At 34.6% G+C, this 22,522-nt stretch overlaps 1 long non-coding RNA gene across 2 annotated transcripts in view; it reads right to left on the minus strand.

Annotated features, from left to right (window-relative positions):
* The window catches only part of LOC109492071, a 421,929-nt gene that overhangs the window by 150,090 nt on the left and 249,317 nt on the right, over positions 1 to 22,522 (minus strand). The gene's annotated exons all lie outside the window — the stretch shown is intronic.

Below are 22,522 nucleotides of genomic sequence, written 5' to 3' on the forward strand. Positions count from 1 at the left end.
CAAATACTACTATGTTTATCCATTTAATTACTATTTCTAGGGCTCTTCATTCCTTTCTGAAGCATCTTTCCCTTCATCCTAAAAACACCTTGAAGCATTTCATGTAATTCAGTACAGCTAAAGACATACTTTCTCAGTTATTTAATTTGTCTATAAAGGTTTTTCACTCTTGTTTCTATCAGATAGTTTTGCTGAATAATAAATTGTAGATTGATAGATTTTTTTTTCATTCAGAACTTTAAAGATATCATTTTATTATTTCTATCCTTCTCTCTATTTTCCCAATGAGAAGACAGATGTCATTCATCCTATTTCCTCTCATGTACTGTGTTTCTTTTCTCTTTTATTTCAAGATTTAAACTTTAACTTACAGAAATTTGGTTATGATTTGCTTTGGTGTGTTGGTTCTTTCATACTTATCTTGCTCAGGATTTGCTGAATTTATTAAATTTATAGATCAAAGTTTTTAATAACATTTGAGAAATTTTATACCTAAATATTTTTTCAAATATTTTTTTTCTACCCAGTAGTCACTTTCTTCTCCTTTCAATCTCAAATTACGTGTATGTTGGACCATTTGATATTATTTAGGAAAATTTTGGAACTCTTTTCATTTTTCTTTGAAGTCAATTTTTTGTTGATATAGCCTTGTATTCATTTCCTCTTTCTTCTGCCATGTGCAACACAGTGAAGCACATATAGTAATTTTTTAATTGCCTGAAGCATTTTTTAAGTTCTAGAATTTCTATGCTATTATATTTCATTATTTCCATTTTCTGCTGGTATATTTATTTGGTTATTCTTTAAGGTAATATTTTCCTTAGATTCTGATTTTTAAAGTGTTAATGCTGTTTTAAGTCTTTGTCTACTCTTCCCAATGTTATGCCACCATTAGGTAAGTTTTTATGGATTGCTTAAAAAAATGGGGTCTATTTTCCTGCTTCTTTATACTTCTGACATTAGTGATTATATATGGGGACATTGTGAATTACACTATGTAGATACTATAACTTCCATTGTCTTTCTCTGCAAAGTATTGATTTTTGTTCTATTACATGGGTTGCTAACTGGATGCTCACCTTGAACTTGTATAGAGTTGGTTTTACAATTTGGTAGGGCAGATCTGTGGAAAGCCCACAGTGTTCATCATGCTTCTCTAACCTGTTAGAACTTACCTTTCAAAGTCTTTGGTCCTATGTTAATATTGTAAGAGCTTAATTTTGTATTGTAATATTTGTATTGTAATATTTGTATTGTAATATTGTAAGAGCTTAAGAGTCTCTGTTCTTACTCTAGGACATAATCCTTATTACTAAGGCATCCTCTTCCTATGTCTCAATTGGAATTGGATGGTAAAGACAATAATGAAGATTTAAGGTTTCTCCACTTTGGCTGGATCCTAATGTTTCCAGCACTGCTTAGCCTTTAGTATCTTTTTTTGCAATCTCCATCCCATACCAGCCACTTTCTAAACCTGTGGTGGTCTCTTACCTATGTGTAGTACAGACTTCTGCCAAGGACTTGGATGAAACTTTCATACTGAGCTCTGGGCTCTGTTTCTGTACAGATCTTTCCTTTATAGTGCTGCATCTAGCTGAATCCAATTATTTTACTCTGCCCTGAACTCAAAACTCTGCTTTCTACTAGGGCTCTGCTTCAGTCGTTGCACTGGATTCAGAATGCTGCAACTGAAATTAAGAAATTTTCCTTGGGCCAGGCTAACCCTGGGGCTTACCTTGAGAATGTCCCTTCTCTTAGGGATTAAAATCTTGTATTGTCAGTTGTACACAGCCTGGTAAAAGTTATCTTACATAGTTTGTACAATTTTACTGTTGACTACAGCAGGAAGACTAGCCCAGTACCAATGCCTGCATCATAGCCAGAAGCAGAGATCTTTGCCCTAAAATACTTTAAGGTATTTCTTCGGCTCACTTTTCTTACGTAAATTTTAATATGTTGCAAGTGTGATATATATAAATTTTTGAAACCTTCTATTCGTAACACTAGAAGTATTTTTCACCATTGCTTAAAATAACGATTAATCATCTGAAACACTTGATAGAAACAAATAGTGGGATTTGCAATAATTTTCTATAATTATAATTCAGAACTGTAAAAATCTTCTACTTTGTAACCATTCTTGTTTTATGCCATAACTATTGTTCTTTCAGACTTTTGTATTTAATCCTTGCTGTCAGTCACCCTGAGGCATAATATATACAGTTGTCTCATGAAGAACAACTCAATTACAAATCGATGCTTATAATCTGAAGTGGCAAACGTGATTTATCACTAGTAATGGCAAATATGACACTCATAAATAACAGTAGGTAATTGAAAGTGAAAAGGTATGTTGCAGATAAATGCGTATTCACCTCTACTCTTGTCCTTCATTTTATTGTATTTATAGCCTCCTTCATCCTTTATAAAATGTGCTACCTCCATTAAGAATTTTGAGGGCTTTGTTGAATTAATAACAGACTTCAATATGATCTTTATATTGATATAGCTCATCTTTTCATTTCAGGTATTGGCAGCCCTTTTTCTCCCCTAATGACTATTTAAGCAGTCACATTTTTGAGTGAAATTGAGGAAATTTCAGATTTCTTTTTTTAGTTTTTCCCCAGATTTAATAAATTGGAAGATATTTAAGGTGTACAATGTGATAAATTGATATAAGTATACACTATGAAAAGATTCCCATTATTGAGTGAATTAACACATCCATCAACTCACATGTTCACATTTTTTTTCTTTTTTTTCTTAGTAAATTCAATTATACAAGCAATACAGTATTATGAGCTATAGTCACCATGTTATACACTAGATCCTCAGAACTAATTTATCTTATAACTAAATGTTTGTACTGTTTTTGTGAATCCTCCCCGTTCTCCCTAAAACCTTGGAAACTTCAATTTTCTACTCTCTGTTTCTAGGAGTTTGACTTTTTTTTTTAGATCCACATATGTGATACTATGCAGTATTTTTCTTTATTTCACTTAGCATAATGTCCTCAAGGTTTTCCCATATTGTTACAAATGATAAGAATTCCTTCTTTTTAAAGGCTGAGTAAAAAACCACCGTGCTTTGTACATTCCAAAATATATACATAGGTCTGTTTTTATACTAATACCATACTGTTTTAATTACTATAGATTTTTAATATAATTTAGAGTCAGGAAGTGTGTTGCTTCCTAGCTTTGTTCTTTTTCAAAATTGCTTTGGCTATTGAAGGTCTTTTGGGGTTCCAGATAAATTAGGATTGTTTTTTTTCTCTTTAAAAACACCATGGAAATTCTGATAGAGATTGTGCTGAATCTGTTGATTGCTTTGGGTAGTATGGACGTTTTAAGAATATTAATTCTTCTAATACATGAGCACAGAATAACTTCCCATTTATTTGTTACTTCTTTAATTCTTTTCATTAATGCTTTATAATTTTCAATGTACAGATCTTGCATTTCTTTGGTTAAATATATTACTAAGTATGTTATTCTTTTTGATGCTATTATAAATGAGATTGTTTACTTAATTTCTCTTTTTGATAGTTCATTGTGGGTACATGGATAGCTTTTGAATGTAAGGATTAATATAGATTTTGGGGGGTTTTTCAGAACCACAGTTTGTCTGTCTTTGTATGTTACACACACACACTCAAATATACCCTGAAAGACACACATACACATTTCTTTCAGAAGTTCAAGCTTTCTCAAACCTTTTACTTAACTATGTAGAACTAAAACTAAGATGTACTGTAGAACAAGTTTTTGGCTTCAGGTTGGCTATTTGGTATAATTTATTTAAATATACTAAAATATAAATGAAAACAAATATGATCAATAACTTAAAAATCATCTTGTTATTCTTAGGATTTCTCTGATCATCCTTATTATTCTGTCACCTTACTTTATTTTTTATCAAAACACTTATGACTACCTGATATTATTCATTGTTCCATTTATAACACCAGGAATGGTATGTAACCAACAATAAGGATGTATTGAATTAATAACCTTAGAAAACTTAATTAGCATTTAAATTCCTCAATCCCCACCAAAAATTTCCACTAAAATCAATTTAAAAACAAATTAAAACATATTCTGAACTTTTCTCATGGAGATATTTAAGTGTCATAATATTATACAAAATAAGAAAGTTTCTGAGTTGCTACATGGATCCAAAGTTAATTTCATGTGCTCCATATAGACTACATTTTAGGTCACAACCTCTATATATAGTTAAAATCCATTTAGGGATTTAGCTTGCTGAATTAATAAATATAAAGACAGATCTAGCTAGATATATTTATTTACATATACGATTGTAAAAAGCTTTTTCATTTATATTGAGATTTCTGGAAATTATTTTTAATGGTTACATATTTTACCACCAAAAAATGTAATTGTTCACATATTAGCTACACAAGCTTCTCAAGAACTGTATAAATAGGGCAGTATTTGCATTACTTATTCAAATTTCACTGGTTCTTGACATCACCTCCCTATGTAAGTCCTCAAAGCCTGCAGAGATTCTAGAAAGTGTTTTTGGACAGTCCCCAAGTGGTCACATAATAGTATCTCACACTTCCTCATGAATGTGGAGCTGATCTGTAGCCATGTAATCACTGACATTCTTGGATACCCACCAGGCAGTTCTATGCCCTCTGACCACCACCATTCCTGCTGGGTTCCAAAATGTTGAGGAGGAATGGTGGACAATTATTCCACATTTACTGGGAATCACAGTTGCCGGCAAATACTATAGCCTCAACTAAATGGTGTCACTACTACTTTGGCCTCTGTCCAGGTGCACACATAGCATACGGGGGTCTACCACAGACTCCCAGGAGCCACCACAGACACTAGAGTAATGTTCCACAGTGTGGGAAAGACTGTCACTTCTCATATTACACCGAAGTACTTTAAACTGTGCCCTGATACCATAGAGGTGAATTAGCTTTATCTAGCTGAGAGTCTTCTCAAATCATAGATTCAGAATCAGCCCTTTCCTTGTACCTACGACTTTACTACGTGACAACGCTGGATATACTTGGTTTGTTTTCTCCATAGGATTAGTTCTTTTCTAGCTTCATCCATAGTCATTCATTCAAATTGATTTCTGATAACTCTCCTTCCTTCAGCCACCTTTCCTATTAGTTTATGAAACATAAAAACAAACTAACTGCTACTGTATAACCTCTGTTGTTAAATGGTGGGTAGTTTATTTTTTTTTCTTTGAGAATCCAGGGATCCCAAAACAGTGGGTGGTTTAAAGTTTTCTTCCTATTGTTAGGAAAATCTTGAAGTTTAAAGCTCTTTTCAGGGTTAGAGGTCAATCAGTCAGCCATTTATCTATTTTTATTATTTTGGAGGCTATTTATTTAAAATAGAAGATGGATCATTCGGGTAAAAGTTTTGATAAATTTAATCTCAATATATATTTGAAAGTAGATACTCTTACCTGAGTTTTGCTTATAGATTATCCCTTTCCTAATCTCAAGAAAGAAATTTCCTCATTAAGCAATTCCTGTGGTGAAATAACTGTCATTCTTTAAAACACCATCACTTGCTATAAATACACCTAACTATACTAATAACGGATCACATTAAAACACCAAAACCTTCTAATTCTTAAAAAAAAATTCCTTCAGTGCTCTTGCTAGCAGAGTATTATTCTCACAAAATTTTGCAATTTTTAAGCTTTCAAGTTTGAATGTCAAGGTTTAGGATCAGGCTTTGAAATCTTATACCCATAAATTTTGTGTGTGTTATATACAAAGAACAGCTCCTCCAGTCTACCGTGAGGTATTAGCAGCCTTGATAGTATGTCATCTCCTTGTCTTATCACTCACAGAGATTAAGTGAATGTCAACCTTCAAGAGTTTCCATAAATCCATGGAAAACAATGTTAATTATATCAGCTCTTTATGGCTCCAAACTAACCAATTCCTACCCTGTGACTCAGTGAGTTGTACATGCCAATATTATGTTTTGTCCTTATCACCGTTAATGCACCAGCTACTGACATTCAAAATTAGTTTTCTAATGTATTTATAACTGCTGACTAATTTTTAACCCTTTCATCCATTTTACTTTTCTTTCTCCTGCTTTTTACCAAAATGCAAAATAAAATATGTATAGTAGATAAAGCAGTGTGTATGTATAGATGAAAACACCCAGACTAACTTGCCAACAGATTTGGAAGGCACACTGATGTAAATGTTTAAAAAATTTATCTTCTAAGCCTGTCAAAACAACCTAAAAAAAAGTCTTTTATAGGATTATGCGCATTGACTCTGCTGATTATAAAAGAAAATTATCATAATCCTCTTTATCATTATTCTCATTGTCCCAGATATTATTATTGAATGCCTACTAGGCCTCAGGTAATGTTTTAAGCCCTTTACTAATTTATTAGTTTTCTAGGGCTGCCATAATAAATTACATGAACTTGTTGACTTAAACAACAGAAATTTATTCTCTCACAGCTCTGGAAGCCAAAAGTCTGAAACAAGCAGGGGTACATTCCTCCTAAGCATATAAGAAAGATTCCATTCCTTGCTTCTTCCAGCTCTGGTGGCTGCCATCTTCTTTGAGGTTGTGGCCACATATAGGACCCCCCTGAGTAATCCAAATTAAGCTCATCTCAAGATCCTTAATTTAATTACAATTGCAAAGACCCTTTTTCTAAGTAAGAAAACATTCACAGGCTCTGGAGATTAAGGCATGGACATAACTTTTTAAGAGACACGATGCTTACATTATTTCTAATTGTTACAAATACAGAGATAAACTGAAAATGATAGCAGTTAGAAATTTTTTTTTAAAGTTTGTTTATTTATTTTGAAAGAGAAAGCAGGAACGGGGGAGGGGCAGGAGAGGGAAAGAGAATCCCAGGCAGGCTCCAACATTGTCAGCACAGAGCCTCACACAGGGATTGAACTCATGAACCGTGAGATCATGACGTGAGCCAAAATCAAGAGTCAGATGCTTAATGGATGCTTGCTTAACCGACTCAGCTACTCAGGTGCCCCAGAGGTTAACAATTTTTTAAGGTTGCACAGATCATGAGTGGTAGGATTGCATAAGGAGAACCCATCCCACTACATTTTGTTGTGTTTGTTTCATTTTTATTGAGATATTATTGACATACAAACAAGTTGTACATATTTAATGTACACATCTTGATGAGTTTAAAGATAAGCACACAACTCTGAAACTGTCAACATTGCTCTTAACTTGTTCATGTATTCATTTGTATCACTCTTTGAGTTAGTTTTCTTCACAGCTGAGATGCTTTTGTTCTCTATGTTCACCAAACCTTACATGCAGCCTTTAAGACAGAGTAGGCACTAAATAACAAATTACTGGATAAATACATGTATGAATTCTCACCAGCAAGTCCTCTACTGATAACAAGCTAGGGCCAATATCCATAACATAAAGTAAACATATCTGTTATTTTACAGGTGTTTTACCTAAAGGTTGTAAAAAATCACTAGCAAAGACTAACTTCTTTCTGAAGACATTAAATGAAAACTTAATTCTTTAGACTTAGCTTCTCAAAGAACAAGATCCAAGATATAGCTCTATGAATAGGAATCAGCCATTGCTTACCTTCTCCCAGTTCTTTTTTTATTATATTTTGAAAACTGAGGGATAACTGAAAGAAGATGACCTTGATAAATTACCTCTTTATCTGGTCTTTGGCACAGCCACTGCCACATATTGACTGGTGTGGAATTTGTACAGAGCAGCAGGATCCAATTTGTTACCTAGTTATTGCTGGTGACTGAAGATCGTTGTTGTTGTTGTTGTCGTTTTTCCTCAGACAAATCGAGTGATAATTGAGAATGGCTAAACACCACGTCAGAACTGCTCAGTCACTGTGGCAATTGTTTTGTGAATGAATCATTCAGACTGCCTTTCTCTCCTTGAGGGAATTTAGTCACACATTTCAAAAGGCAACTAAAATTTTGGTAACATAGAGGACTAGGATTGAAAATTGTAAGAGCTCATATATTTGATAAAAAATTTTCTCAAAGTTACATTTTTTTCCCCTGAGTGTTTCATTCTGGTATTTCTTTGTCATTCATTCATTAACATTGTTATGCCAGGGCAAATACCATCAAGGTAAATCTTGCTTGGTTTAGACGTAATTTCTTCTTGGGTTTTTTCGACATTGGGATTCCTTATTTGTTTTCTAAACTACTCTGAGTTTGGCAAGGGCGCTTTGGGCATTGCAAAGAAGAGTTCTATCTTAAATTCATATTTCTATCATAGCTCATTAAAAGGGAGTTGACATCAGATTTATAGATTTGAGAATGAAGAGATTTGAAGGAGTAGAGTTCAGGGACACTGATATGTTAGTATTGAAATGTAATTGATTTGAAGTATACCATTGAAGCACCCTGATACAGAGGTACATTAAACCACAAGGGACTAACCCTTCCTGATATTTCTGATGTTGAAATTCTTAATTTATAAATTCATATCATAAAATACTTCAATTAGGATTCATATAAAAGTAGATTAGTAGTAGAGTGGTAGATGTTTAGCATCTAGTATAATGCCTGGAACATATTAGGTGCTTGAGTATGATAACTTAAAGGAAGTGGAAGGAGGGCAGATAATTTCATACTTTTTCTATATTTTGAGGGGAAATTTTAACATGTGGTTATTAATTTATTACCTTTGTAAGTTTTCCAGTGACCCGTGTTTACTCCTCAAGCATACTAGCTCAAGAAACTAAATTGAGACAGCAGATAAGTTTCTCAGAGAAAAATTTGCATTAACCAAATTTATGACACTGGCAGATAAAATCAGAATGCTAATTTCTAAGTTTCCTGGTTAAAACATAATTGTCATGCAGTTTGAAGTACTTGAGTCCTTATTATTTTATCTCTCTTGGCAGACTTCATGAGAAACCATATCATGATTAGAATGCTATGTGGAATCTGAATAAGGAACAGTAGATGAATAGAATTTTAATTACCATCAGGTTTATTCAGTTCAACAGATTAATCTCCACAACATGGGTGGTCTTGTTAACAACACTGGAATGTTTGAATTTATTGTCTACTTTTTTATTTCCTTTGAGTGTTGGTTGGATGGATATAACATTTATTTGTTTCTATCACTGGAATTTATGTGCAACTTCCTGGCAGATCAATCTTTTTTTTTCCCTTCAGGAGTATTGATGTCCTCAGTCAAGAGTAGTCAGTTATTGCTTGACAAGAGCAAATCTCTTTATAAGACATTCTCATCTCTCAGCATTTTATTCATTGTGTGATTTTTATACTACAAATGTCAGAAAGCAATTTCATCTTTCTTCTTTCCACAATTCTTGGATCACCTCTAACTGAAGATGCTACTTAATTTTTTCTGATTTTAACAAATAAGAATTGACGTACTGCATTATGTAAGCTTACGGCATATAGCATGATAATTTGATTTACATATATTGTGAAGTGATTACTGCAATAGATTCAGTTAACATCCATCATCTCATATATATACAATAAAAAGAAGAAAACAAAATCTCCCTATGATAAGAACTCTTAGAATTAGCTCTCTTAACTCTCTTAGATCTCACACACCATTAGTATCCATAGTCATCATGTTGTACATTACATCCTTAGCTTTTAAGTTATCTTAAAACTGGATATTTGTACTTTTAACCACCTGTTTCCAAATATTCCTCCCCCCTACCCTCCTCTGGCAACTACAAGTCTGATTTATCTTTCTATGAGTTTGTTTAAAAAAATTTTTTTTGAGATTCTACATATAAGTAAGATCATACAGTGTTTATCTTTCTCTCTCTCTTACTTCTTCCATTTAGCATAATGTCTTCAAGGTCCATCCATGTTGTTGCAAATGTTTAGATTTTCTCATTTTTTAGGGCTGAATAATATTGCACTCTGTGTGTGTGTGTGTGTGTGTATGTGTGTGTGTGTTTACCATAATCTCTTCATCCATTTATCCATTGATGGACACTTAGTTTGTTACTATGTCTTGGCTATTGTATATTATGCTGCTTTGAACATGTGGATGCATGTTTTAGTTAATGTTTTTGCTTCCTTTGGGGATATTCCCAGAAGTGGAACTGTTGGATAATCTGGCAGTTCTTTTTTTTTTTTTAATTTTTTGAGGATCATCTATAAAATTTTCCACAGTGACTATACCAATTTATAATCCCACCAATAGTGTACAAGTGTTCCCTTTTCTCCACCTTTATGCCAGCATTTGTTACCTTTTGCCTTTCTGACGATGGCCATATCTAACAGATATCTCAATGTGATTCTGATTTGCATTTCCCTAATGGCTAGTGTTGTTGAGCATCTTTTCATGTACCTATTGGTATGTTTTATGTATCTTCTTTGGAAAAAAATGTCTGTGTAGGTCCTTTGCGCATTTTTAAATTCAGTTATTTTGTTGTTGTTGTTACTGAGTTGTATGAGTTCTTCATATAATTTGGATATCAGTCCCTTATGAGATATATGGTTTGCAAATATCTTCTCTCATCCTGTGGGTTGTCTTTTTACTTTATTGGATTCTTTTGCTGTACAGAGGCTTTTTTAGTTTCATGTAGTTCCACTTGTTCATTTTTATTTTGTTACTTGCAGTTTAGGTGTCATATCCAAAAAAAAAAAAATCATCACCAAGGCCCACGTCAAGTCACTTTGTTCTTATTTATTTTTTTAGGAGTTTCATATTTTCAGGTCTTACATTTAAATCTTTAATTCATTTCAAGTTAATTTTTGTGAGTGATGAAAGAAAGGGGTCCATTTCCATTCTTTTACATGTGAATATCCAATTATCCCAGAACCACTTATTGAAGAGACTGCCTTTTCTCCATTTAGTATTCTTAGCTTTCTTGTTAAATAATAGTGGGAAGTATATGCTTGGGATTATTTCTGGGGTCTTGATTCTGCCCCTTTGGTTTATTTGTCTGTTTTTATGCCAGCACCATACTGTTTGGATTACTATAGACTTATACTATGGTCTGAGATCAGAGTATGATGCCTTTAGCTTTGTCCTTTCTCAAGATCGCTTTGGTATTTAGGGTATTCTGTGGTTCCATACAAATATTCATATTGTTTTTCCTAATGAAAAATGTTATTGGAATTTTTATAGAGATCACATGGAATTTGTAGATTGCTTTGGGTAGTAAAAGTATTTTAGCAATATTCATTCTTTTGATCCATGAACACAGGATATCTTTATATCTGTGTGTATCTTCTTCAAATTCTCTTATCAGAGTCTTGAAGTTTTCAGAGTTCAGAGCTTTCACCTTCTTGTTTAAATTTATTCCTATTTTATTGTTCTTGATGATATCATAAAGGGACAATTTCTTTATTTCTTATACAGAAAATTCATTAATAGTGTACAAAATGCTACTGATTTTTTATGTTAATGTTATATTCCACAGCTTTAGTGAATTCATTGGTTAGATCTAAGAGTTTTTAGGTTGAGTGCTACACATTTTCCTCACTTAAAAATGGAGATGAGAAACATATCTTCCTCATGTTGTTTTCTTTCATTTTGTGTTGTTTTCTTTTCAAGAGGTTTAATAAAACAATACTTTCAAAGGCCTTAACAAAGTGCCTACCATAAGTATGGACTCAGTAAATGTTTTTAAAAACTCTCATTCCCCTTACATTTACTAACTTTTCCTGTGGCCTGACTTGTCACAGAAAGGGAACACTGACATAGGAAACTTTTAATAATACATATAGCCCACACTCTGTCTCTAACATTTTCCCCTGATCATGTGAAAGAGTAAAGACCATCTTTATGCTGACTAGCTGGAGAAAGATGTTGGAAATGCTTGAACTACATTTTCTAAGGGTAACCTGAACTTGGAGCTTTAGATCCCAATTTTGAAGAGGAGTCAGGCAAACTACATAGGATAATGCACATGAAGGATCTTCAAAAATGGGAAAACATGTGGCATATAAAGAGGGTAATCACTATTCTTAGGAGAAGGATGGTAACTTTGAAGATAACATGGGAGCAGTACATACAACAATGAGGCTTTCTGGAGTTGGGGAAGGGACAAATTCCACAGACTTTCATGCAATTCTTCTGATATAAAATCTTGAACAATCACTTGCTTCTTTAACAATAAAATTATCACAAGGCAATCTAACCACATAACAAGACAAAGTGCTCTGGTTGTTAACGCCTTCAGGTGACATCTCCAGAAAAAGAATCGCCCCTACAGAGATTACAAAATGGCATTATTCTTGCTTCACTATTTTCATGTGCAGCAAGAAGAAACTACAGGCTAATGAATCAACACGTCACTTATCCAGCCTCCTCCTCTCAGCAGCCTTGCTTTAAATAATTTCTTCTTTGAATTATTCAGTAATTTCACCAGAAGCACAGCAAGGATTATTAGTTGATCTTTCCTACACCAGGCATGGTTGAAAGGCTTAATAATTTGAAACTTAACATTATTTCTTTGTTATGTAAATGTTTGTGATCTATCATTTGTTCATGAAATGTTTCATGAAATAGTGAAGCTAAAATAAAACTTTCACTTTGAAACAAGAAATCATTTACTATAATAAGAAGAGAGCAGTCACAGGTTTATCAAGTAGATAAAGTGGTCATGGGGCTTTTAGTCAGATACATACATATTAAAATATACAAACACTAGAATTCTTAGGAAGAAATGGATCTCAGTGCAGACTGCCCCTATATAAATTAGGCCACCTTTCAGCTAAAAACAGTCTATTGGAAAGTTTTGTTTTGTCTTTAATCCATTCTTCCAATTCGAAACTCCAGAAATTTCTTTCTGACAATATCTCTGTGTAGAACAGTTGTCTCATGCTGGACATGCCTTGGTTGCTGCCATCTTGGGCAGAATCAATTTGATCTAGTTTGATCTAGATTAATGTAAGTTACTCTGTTTGCCAATTTCTTTTGTTGCTCACATTATCAGATTGGACCAGAGCATGTGTTAGTAGTTTATGTCTTCAAAGATTGGGGTCTTTATGCTTATCTTCTTTGCCTTTGATTGACTTGAACAATCTGTAGAAATTATCTTTATTCTTTGGAATAATGGAATTATGTATGATCAGTCCATGCAAGTCTAATATGTCATGTCCTGACATTGTAGGGAAGGAGATGCAGGCTGAACATAAGCAGAATCAGGCAGGACATAAGCGGTTCTTAGTAACCAAAGAGGCTTAGGCCAAATAATTAATTGAAAGTCATGCATTTAAATGCATATGTTTTCTTGTGGGGAGTTTTTCTAACAAAATATTTACTTAGCATCCCAAAGAGAAACAGTACCAGATATCTGAGAGATAACCTCAAAGCTGTTGAAACACTATACATTGATTTCAGGAGCTAAGTTGGCTTTTCTAAGCATGACCATGTGCAGTAATATAGCAGAGCATCATTTGACTCCTCTTATATAGCTTACAGTCAACGGATGCTCAAACATGCTCATAATTAAATAGAAATGAAAGATGAGAAGTAAGAAATGAGGCATGAAAAACAACTACTCTCCATGCCTCCATTGTAGGCTTCTAAACCTGAACTAAGATAAACATGGGAGTGGTGGGGAAGCTTTAAATTTTGATTAAGTAATGGGGCACCTGGGTGGCTCAGTCAGTTAAGCATCCAACTTCAGCTCAGGTCATGATCTCACAGTTCATGAGTTCAAGCCCCACATCAGGCTCTGGGCTGACAGCTTAGAGTCTGGAGCCTGCTTAGAATTCTGTGTCTCCCTCTCTCTCTGCTCCTCCCCCACTCATGCTCTGTCTCTCTCTCTCCTTCAAAAATAAATAAAAACATTTAAAATTTTTTTAATTAAAAAATAATAATAATAAAATGAATTTGGATCAAGTAAGATTTGTTTGGACACTTGATTATCAGAGTCATTTATCACTGGAAAGGCTTTTGGATCTACCCTTTTTTTTTTTTCTGGATACAGAGACGAGCAAGTCCATAAAGTAAATTTACTAATTCATCTGTCAAATTCAGCCCATTCAATAAACCTGTTATACATATAGAAGCTATTGACTATAATAATGAATGGATAGATGAATTAAGATGAATGAATGGATAGATGAATGAATTACTCATTAATAGATGAGTAAATAAATAAATAAAGACCTTAAAATACATGTGTTCCTTTATTGGAAGTCAAGTCTGGGTTAGCATAGTCATAGGAAAAACCAATGCCATTTTACGGACTGCTAGAATTAGAACTGGATCTACCATGCCTCTTTTTCTCCTCTTCTGGCCTCTCTCCCTGGGTAGTGGTTTTATTTATTTAGAATCTATATTCTTACAGTTCCACCTACAGGGAGGAAAAGAAACTTTGGGAAAAAATCCCAAAGGATGGCTCCATTGACTAGGTTTTTGTCATGTGCCTATAATTAGACAAATCACTACGGTGGGGAAGGGGGAGTGGTACACGGTGACTGGTAAACCCACCAGGAAACACATGGGTGCAATGGAGAAGGAATTGTTTGCCAAAGAAAATGGGGCATTTGTGGAAGCATTTTGGAAAGACAAAAATACTGAGGGTCTATTCCCTATGTCCTCCAGTTTTGTTCCTAAAAATAAATTGCTAAAGTGCTCCATTTGCCGGTGAGAGGGATGACAAGGATTTATGAGCATTGAGAGTCAACAGTTTCTGTCAGTGTTCATGATGACTTACTGACAGCCACAGTTACCAACAACTGTGGGGGTGGGGGGTGGGGAGTAGCAAATGCTCTGAAAAAGGTAGTCAAGTAACACTTAACAATATTTCAGGTAAGGCAATGCTGCTCATTCCTCAGAAACTCTACTTCTGTATGAGTGAAAAATTCTTCAGGCAATTCCCAGGAGTGGTTTTGTTTATAAGAGTATCTCTATTAATTTTAATTTTGTCTTACCTATACAGAATAAGAACTAATGTATATTAACTGCATTTCAGAACACAGATGTTATCAAGCATTTTATATTTGTTTTCAGTTGACTTATTTGGATTTGCAGAGCTAGACTTCTATAGCCAGTTTCCACAGACACATAGTTTTCCAATAATTTAAGTAAATTGTCACTATGTAAATACTGGTAAGTCTTCATGATACAAAAACTTATCTTACCATAAATGTACAAATAGTATTATTAGAACCATTTTACTTTTTTCATTATTGTAAAATGAGCTTATTTTTATAATAAACTTGAAAACATTAATTTCCAAACTTTTTAAACAATCCAAAAAATTAAGGAAGAAAGTTACTCATAGTTTTTAATGGTAATATTTTTTCCTAAATATCTTCTATATATTTAGAGAAATACAATTACCAATTGTAATTGTTTTATTAATTTAACCAACTTAACCCATTACCTCACACTTCTGTAGGTTTTTAAAAAAAATCATTTTTAGTTAATACCATTGGCTTTGCAAGCATTTTATTGGGGTTTATATCTAACTTTTAATGGAATCCTGCATTTATTAATTTTTGGTTGTTATTTAATGGTGTGTTTAAAGCTGAATGTTTTCAACTGGATATTTATATATTCTTCCATAGGTGATTCCATTTTCTGGAAACTTATAGGATTCTTTTGATCTTGTTTTTTTTTTTTTTTTTTTTTTTTTTTTTTTTTTTTTTTTATTTGAAGGTCAAAATCCTCAGGATGTATTTTACACATTTTCTACACTTGTTTTATGCTTTTCTAAAAATCACTGAGTCTTTTTTTATTTTCTACATTTTTTCCATTTTTTTTTTCAGTTGGAAAACTTTGTCATTAAATTTGGACATTCTTTTGGGGCGCCTGGGTGGCGCAGTCGGTTAAGCATCCGACTTCAGCCAGGTCACGATCTCGCGGTCTGGGAGTTCGAGCCCCCGTCGGGCTCTGGGCTGATTGCTCAGAGCCTGGAGCCTGTTTCCGATTCTGTGTCTCCCTCTCTCTCTGTCCCTCCCCCATTCATGCTCTGTCTCTCTCTGTCCCAAAAATAAATGCTGAAAAAAAAAAATTTGGACATTCTTTATATTTTATTTTATCTTTATATTTTAGCTCTCTATTGTATGTCCGGATTTTTTTTCTTTTTTAAAAATTATGTGTATCTAGCCTGCCTAAAATCAAATTCCATTTTCTTTACTGCCATTTTTATATGTTGCTATTTCTAATTTAACTTAAAAATAGCATCATTAATTTTCTCTTAAATTTCTTAATTTCTTGGAATAATCCTGTACTAATTTTGTTCAATTTTATTCTTATCTCCTGACTATCTTATGCATGCTTTAGATTTTTCCTCTTTTCTTAATGGGTTTAATTCAACACTTTTGCCCTACAGATAAACAATTTAGGACCACAGAAATTGAATGACTTTCTAAAAGTCACAGTGAGATGGATTACTCTATATATCCCTCCATGTTGTTTCTCCCTCTCTATTGCCAGTTCCAATAACTATGCCTTGGTCAGACTTTGGGCTATAAATTTTGTAAATTCAAAAAGAAAAACACAATTTAAACAGGGAATTGTTTATCTACCAGCTCCATAAATAAATATGGTCACATTAAGAGTTAGTATAAAGTAAGTGAAATAAACCAGACCCAGAAAGATAAATACTGTATGATCTCACTTATATGTAGAATATAAAAAAAGGTCAAATTCATAGAATCTGAGAGTAGAATGATTGTTGCCAGGGGCTGAGTGGTGGGGGTGGGGGAGATGGGGAATGTTGGTCAAAGGGTTACAAATTTTCAGTTCTAAGATGAATTAGTTCTAAAGATCTATTGTATGACATAGTGACTATAGTTAATAATACAGTATTGCATACTTGAAATTTGCTAGGAGTATAGATCTTAAGTGTTCTTACCACAGACAAGAAAAGGTAATGGTGAGGTGATGGATGTGTTAATTAACTTGATTGTAGTAAGCATTACACAATGTATACATACATTAAATCATCATGTTGTACATCTTACAAAAAAAAAAAGAGTTAGTAGAGCATAGTGGTTAAGAACAGAGATGCTGGAGCCATAGTCCCTGGGTTAGAATCCCAACTCCTCCATTTCTAGTTCTGTGCCTTTGTAAAAGCCACTTAACTTCCCTGAGCCCCAGTGTCTCCGTCTGTAAAAAGGGATGATAATACCAGTACTTACCTGGTACAAAGGGTTGTTGTAAAGATTAATTGGGTTAATACATATAAAACTCTTAGAAATAGGGCACCTGGGTGTTTCAGTTGGTTAAGCGTCTGACTTCAGGTCATGATCTCGTGGTTCATGGGTTCAAGCCCCTCATCAGGCTCTGTGCTGACAGCTCAGAGCCTGGAGCCTGCTTTGGATTCTGTGTTTCCCTCTCTCTCTGCCCCTCCCCTGCTCACACTCTCCCTCTCCTCTCCTTTCCTCTCTCTCTCTCTCTCTCTCTCTCTCTCTCTCTCTCTCTCTCAAAAATAAATAAATGTTAAAATTATTTTTAATTAAAAAATAAAACCCTTAGAAGTATCTGGCAAATATACCACAGCTGTTATTCCATAGCATTGTTCTTATAGTATTGAACCATGGATCTTTGGGCCATGGAGATGAATCATTGTGATGTGATGAGGGTGAAGGCTAGCATTCAAAGGAGTGCATGAAGACATCTGAAAGAAAAAGGGAAGACAGAAACATGCTGCCTCACTCATGTCCCAGACTGTCCTGAGCTTATTATGAAAATGATAATTTTTCTTTGTTTCTGTCAGTTCCATGCCTGTTATATAAGCACTTAAAAGACCCATTTAATATATGGAATATAATTAGGCACATTGTAACAGTCAAAGCATTGGCAGGACCAAGATGGATCACTCCAAACAGATCATTGAAGAGAAAGGACTGTTTACAAAAGAGTGGTCAGGGTAAAGGAAATCAAACAATCATCATGTATCCTCAGAGGAATAACATCTGGAAGTAACTATGACTCCTAGATGCAAGGAGAGGGAGTGTTTGCCAGAATAAAGTGAGACCTGCTGCTTTAAGGAAGGGTTGCTTCACTGAAGCTCTGTCCCTCATGAAGAAAGGCAGCTAATGCTAGCCTGGGCCAGGGCAAGAATAAGTATCCAGAATTTTCTATTTTCCCATTCTCCAATCTCCTACTTGTACCTCTCATTGACTAAATTCAATGATAAATCAAAGGACAAGGATCTCAGCCTCTAAGCCATGTCCTGCTGGTGTCATCAACTGTTTAGATGCACATTAATGACTATATTAGTTTTCACCTTTTGTCTGACATTCAAGCCATCAACCAAATAACTCCAAATTACCTTAGGGCTCTGGGGTGGATGATATGAACTGGCTCGTTCAACCTCTATTCCCTCTGCCTTTCAGGGTTCCTCTACCACACAGGCTGAAAGGCTATAAACCAAGTTTCCTAGACACATTGTTAACTACTGCTCTGGATACAAAACCGGTTCTACTGATGAGATGCACATGTGTGAAATTCAGAATGCAGATATAATGCCAAGGTTATCCTGCTGCCACTGGTCCTGTGTTCTCCCTCAAGAAGGTGGGAACTAAATGCCAAGAGGGAATTAGAGAGCACACACTACACCATGCACTGTCTATTCACCAAATCTGGAAGGCTTAAAAGGCAGTTGTGGGTTGGTAGAAGCAGTGGTGGCAGCATTTTCAGATCACAGCTCTCCTGTGTGGTGTGCTCTTGAACTTTATCCTATTCAAGATTCCTGCTATTTCACAGCACTTTCAATAACTTTGTAAGTACATATTTATCTACATTAAATCCTTTGCTGCTTGAAAGAGCTGGAGTGTGCTTTGTTTCCTGCACTGAACTGTGTCTAATACAAACCCCACCACTCCTACTCTTCAGCACACACCATGCACTTCAGTGTCCTGGGTCGCTATTGGGCATCAAATGAAACTTGAGATTCTCTGATTCTAAGGTCTTTGCTTGAACTAACCTTCCTTTCTGAAAACCTCACCTTTATGTAATGTACTTTTATTCATTATTCTGCTCCAGGTTCAAGGCCAATGACAACTCTCTCATGTGACCCTTTTCCTCCCCTCGCCTCCCCTTCTCTTCCTCCTCCTCTGCCTCTTCCTCTTTTATTGTTCTTTCTGTCTCTCTCTTTCCCTCAGCCTGGCTCACTACATACCTCCAAATGTCTATAGCAATAAACTCCTCTTCCTCACTGATCGGATAATATTTACATCTGTCTCATATATTTACGTCCAATTCCCCTAAACATATAAGGACATACCTCATGCCTTTTTGCTTGCTCATTGGATTTTTATGTATGTATGACAAATTTACCAGGACCTATTCCAATGTCTTGGATACAGCTAAAATGTTTTCAGGTTAATTATGTATAACCGAAATTTTGTTTTCCACATGCAGACCTAGTCTTCATAGACTCGCACACAAAAGCCTATGACTTGCAAAATTAACACCCTAGAATTGCCATATGTCCTTGATATACTTTGGTATTCAAGCCAAAATAAAGTGTTGCAGAAATTGTCTATGACTTCTCGTGGAAGATGAATGTGTGCTTTTTAATCTTGAGGGCAGGAGAGAAACTAAGATAATTCAATCAACTTATGCATTGTTTTAAATCTGGCTCAAAAACCAGAAACTCACATCTGTCATTACTTTATTCCCAGAGAAGCACTTATTGACTCCTAGAAAAAGTTGTTCTTTTTATGCTTTTATGTCATCTAAATATACACACAAACAGAGTTCCAGCTCTGTTTGGACATATATATTCAAACAACAAAGTTTTGGGCTTTTCAAAAGCATAATAAGAAGTGAATATATATTAACATGGCTACAGAGAATGAACTATGCCAAGAAATAGAAATGGATGCATTGCAAATTAAAAATCACCATATAAATACAAAATACTTTAAGTGAAGATGCCTTTCTTAGTAAGGAAATTATAGGCTTGAGATCAAGCCTGGGTGCCATACTTAGCTATATAAACTTGGGCAGGTTACTTATTCATTGAGTTTCATTTTGGTCACACATCAAATGGGAAAACTGAGTTTTAGCTTCTTGGTTCTCTTGAATTAAAGCACAACAACTTCTGAGAATGCTCCTGAATACAGACTAGATTTATAGCAGATGTTCGTCACATCTTGGAAACATGTCACAGGTGTGAAACATGGCATGACAGCCAAATAGGACACTTTTGGCTTTTATCTATCATCTTGGGTCTTTGGTAAAGTTAAACAGCAAAAAGGAATCTGCAATGTAGTACTTCTAGAAGACACTAGTTCTTCTAGAAGATGCCAAACAGTTGCATGCTTAAGAAGCATCCACTTCCCTTGATCACACAGACGTTTCACATGAAACAGTCCAGGATTCAGATGTTCAACCACAGTTAGTACTGCATTTCCAGAAATTAAAGCATGGTATAGAATTGGCTCTAACACATTGTTTTCTCCTCAGTAATAGCTTTCATCTTTCTTTCTCTTTTATAGTTCTCAAGACTGAACATCTTCATGTTTTCAATCTGCAATGGATCATCTTAGGCTCATATTTTCTATCTAACCATAATAAATATAAGTTTGTAATCATAGTACTCATTTTAAGAAAAGTCGTGGTTTAATGGAAAAAAACAAAGCTTGAATGTTTTTGGCTTTAAAAATTATTTTCAATGATAGCAATTTTAATATAGCATTTTGAAGGAAATTACATTTGAATAAAGCCTAGATAAAGAGCATTTACATGTGGGAACAGAGATTATTTATGAATTGATGAATTATGTTTAAATTGATAACATGGCTTAACCCAGAATCCACTAGGTAGTATCCCAAAAATCATTTTAGGCCAGTCCCGATTAGGTTACAAATTGCAGAATATCCCCCCACCCCCAGTGAATACATTTCCTAAAAATGCTGCTTCATTACCATTCCATTATTCACACTGACGATTTCCATCTGGTACTAAGAACATTGCAATTTTTTGGTTATCAAATCTGTAGCTACTGATATATCTCAGGAAAGAAGCATAGACTATGTACAAATGATTGAATCTTCACCAATGTATTAAATCACCTTAACACCTTAACATGTTCCCCTCCCTCGTCTCTCTTCTGGTTTTTGTTTTTGTTTTTTGTTTTTTGGGTTTTTTTTTGGTGAAAGTTTGAACAATCAGGTAATACCCTGCTGATAAGTTAATGGGTGCAGCTGGTTTTATAGCCCAAATTTTCCAGTGGTGCAAATAGAATAGAATACAGATCTGTGATAATGTAATTAGAGCTGCCACTATAGTATATTGGAAATATTATTGAATTGGGAATAAGGAAATTGAGATTGCAGTTCTGTTTTGTTATTAACACAATACAAAATAAAGATGTTTGATTTATGCTGTTGAGTTTTATTTCCTTATATATCAATAAGGGGTAGAAGGAGGTTGTCTCTAATGTGCCCACTGCCAATTAGCCTCCTGTTACAAGTCATGTGTCTGCCCTAGCATAAACAGGAAGTACTTGTATTTGCTTTGTTACCTAAACGTACATTTTTCTTTTTTTTTAATTTTTTAAATGTTTTTATTTATTTTTGAGACAGAGAGAGACAGAACACGAGCAGGAGAGGGTCAGAGAGAGAAGGAGACACAGAATCCGAAGCAGGCTCCAGGCTCTAAGCTGTCAGCACAGAGCCCGACGCGGGGCTCGAACTCACGGACTGTGAGATCATGACCTGAGCCAATGTCGGACGCTTAACCAACTGAGCCACCCAGGTGCCCCAACATACATTTTTCTTCTCACACCCACGATATATATTTTTTCGTCATTAGATATGGAACTACTATATAAATTCTTCAACGTTTTAAGAGAAAGTGACTAATGACAAGCATCCCCAAAACAATAATTCTCTAAAAATGAAGACTATATGGTCAGAGCCCAGAGACTAACATATTAAAACTCTACAAATGTGGAAAATCCAAATCAGCTGAATATTGATTGTGAATTTAACATTTTAGTTGTGCTTTAAAGAAGGCTGATAAATATCACTCTATGAGACTACTTATACATAAACAGCTTTTAAAAATTACATGATTTAAGTTACCTTTAAATAAATTTTAAGGGACTTTAAATTATAAAGTATGTATCTTTTTTATGTTTATTTATTTTTGAGAGAGAGAGAGAGAGAGAGAGAGAGAGAGAGAGAGAGAGAGTGTGTGTGTGTGTGTGTGTGAGTTGGGGAGGGGCAGAGAGAAGAGGGAGACACAGAAGCTGAAGCAGGCTCCAGGCTCCGAGCTGTCAGAACAGGGCTCCACATGGAGCTCAAACTCATGGACTTTGAGATTATGACCTGAGATGAAGTAGGGTGTTTAACCGCCTGAGCCACCCAGAAGCCCCACATCTGTTTTTAAGTTTAGAAAAGAGTCCATTAGACAAATCCAATAAAACACCAGTTTTTAAATGACTTCATTTTTCATTTGTTAAGGAAGAGGGAAATACATGAAGGCAAAAGGAGTCTAATAAAGGTAAAGAGACTAGAGAAGAGTCAAATGAGGAAAATCAGTTAATTCTGCTGTGGCTTTGCATAAGGAAAATTGATATTTTCAAACACTCA

The sequence above is a fragment of the Felis catus genome, chromosome D1 (assembly GCF_018350175.1).
Source record: "Felis catus isolate Fca126 chromosome D1, F.catus_Fca126_mat1.0, whole genome shotgun sequence".
NCBI classification, from domain to species: domain Eukaryota; kingdom Metazoa; phylum Chordata; class Mammalia; order Carnivora; family Felidae; genus Felis; species Felis catus.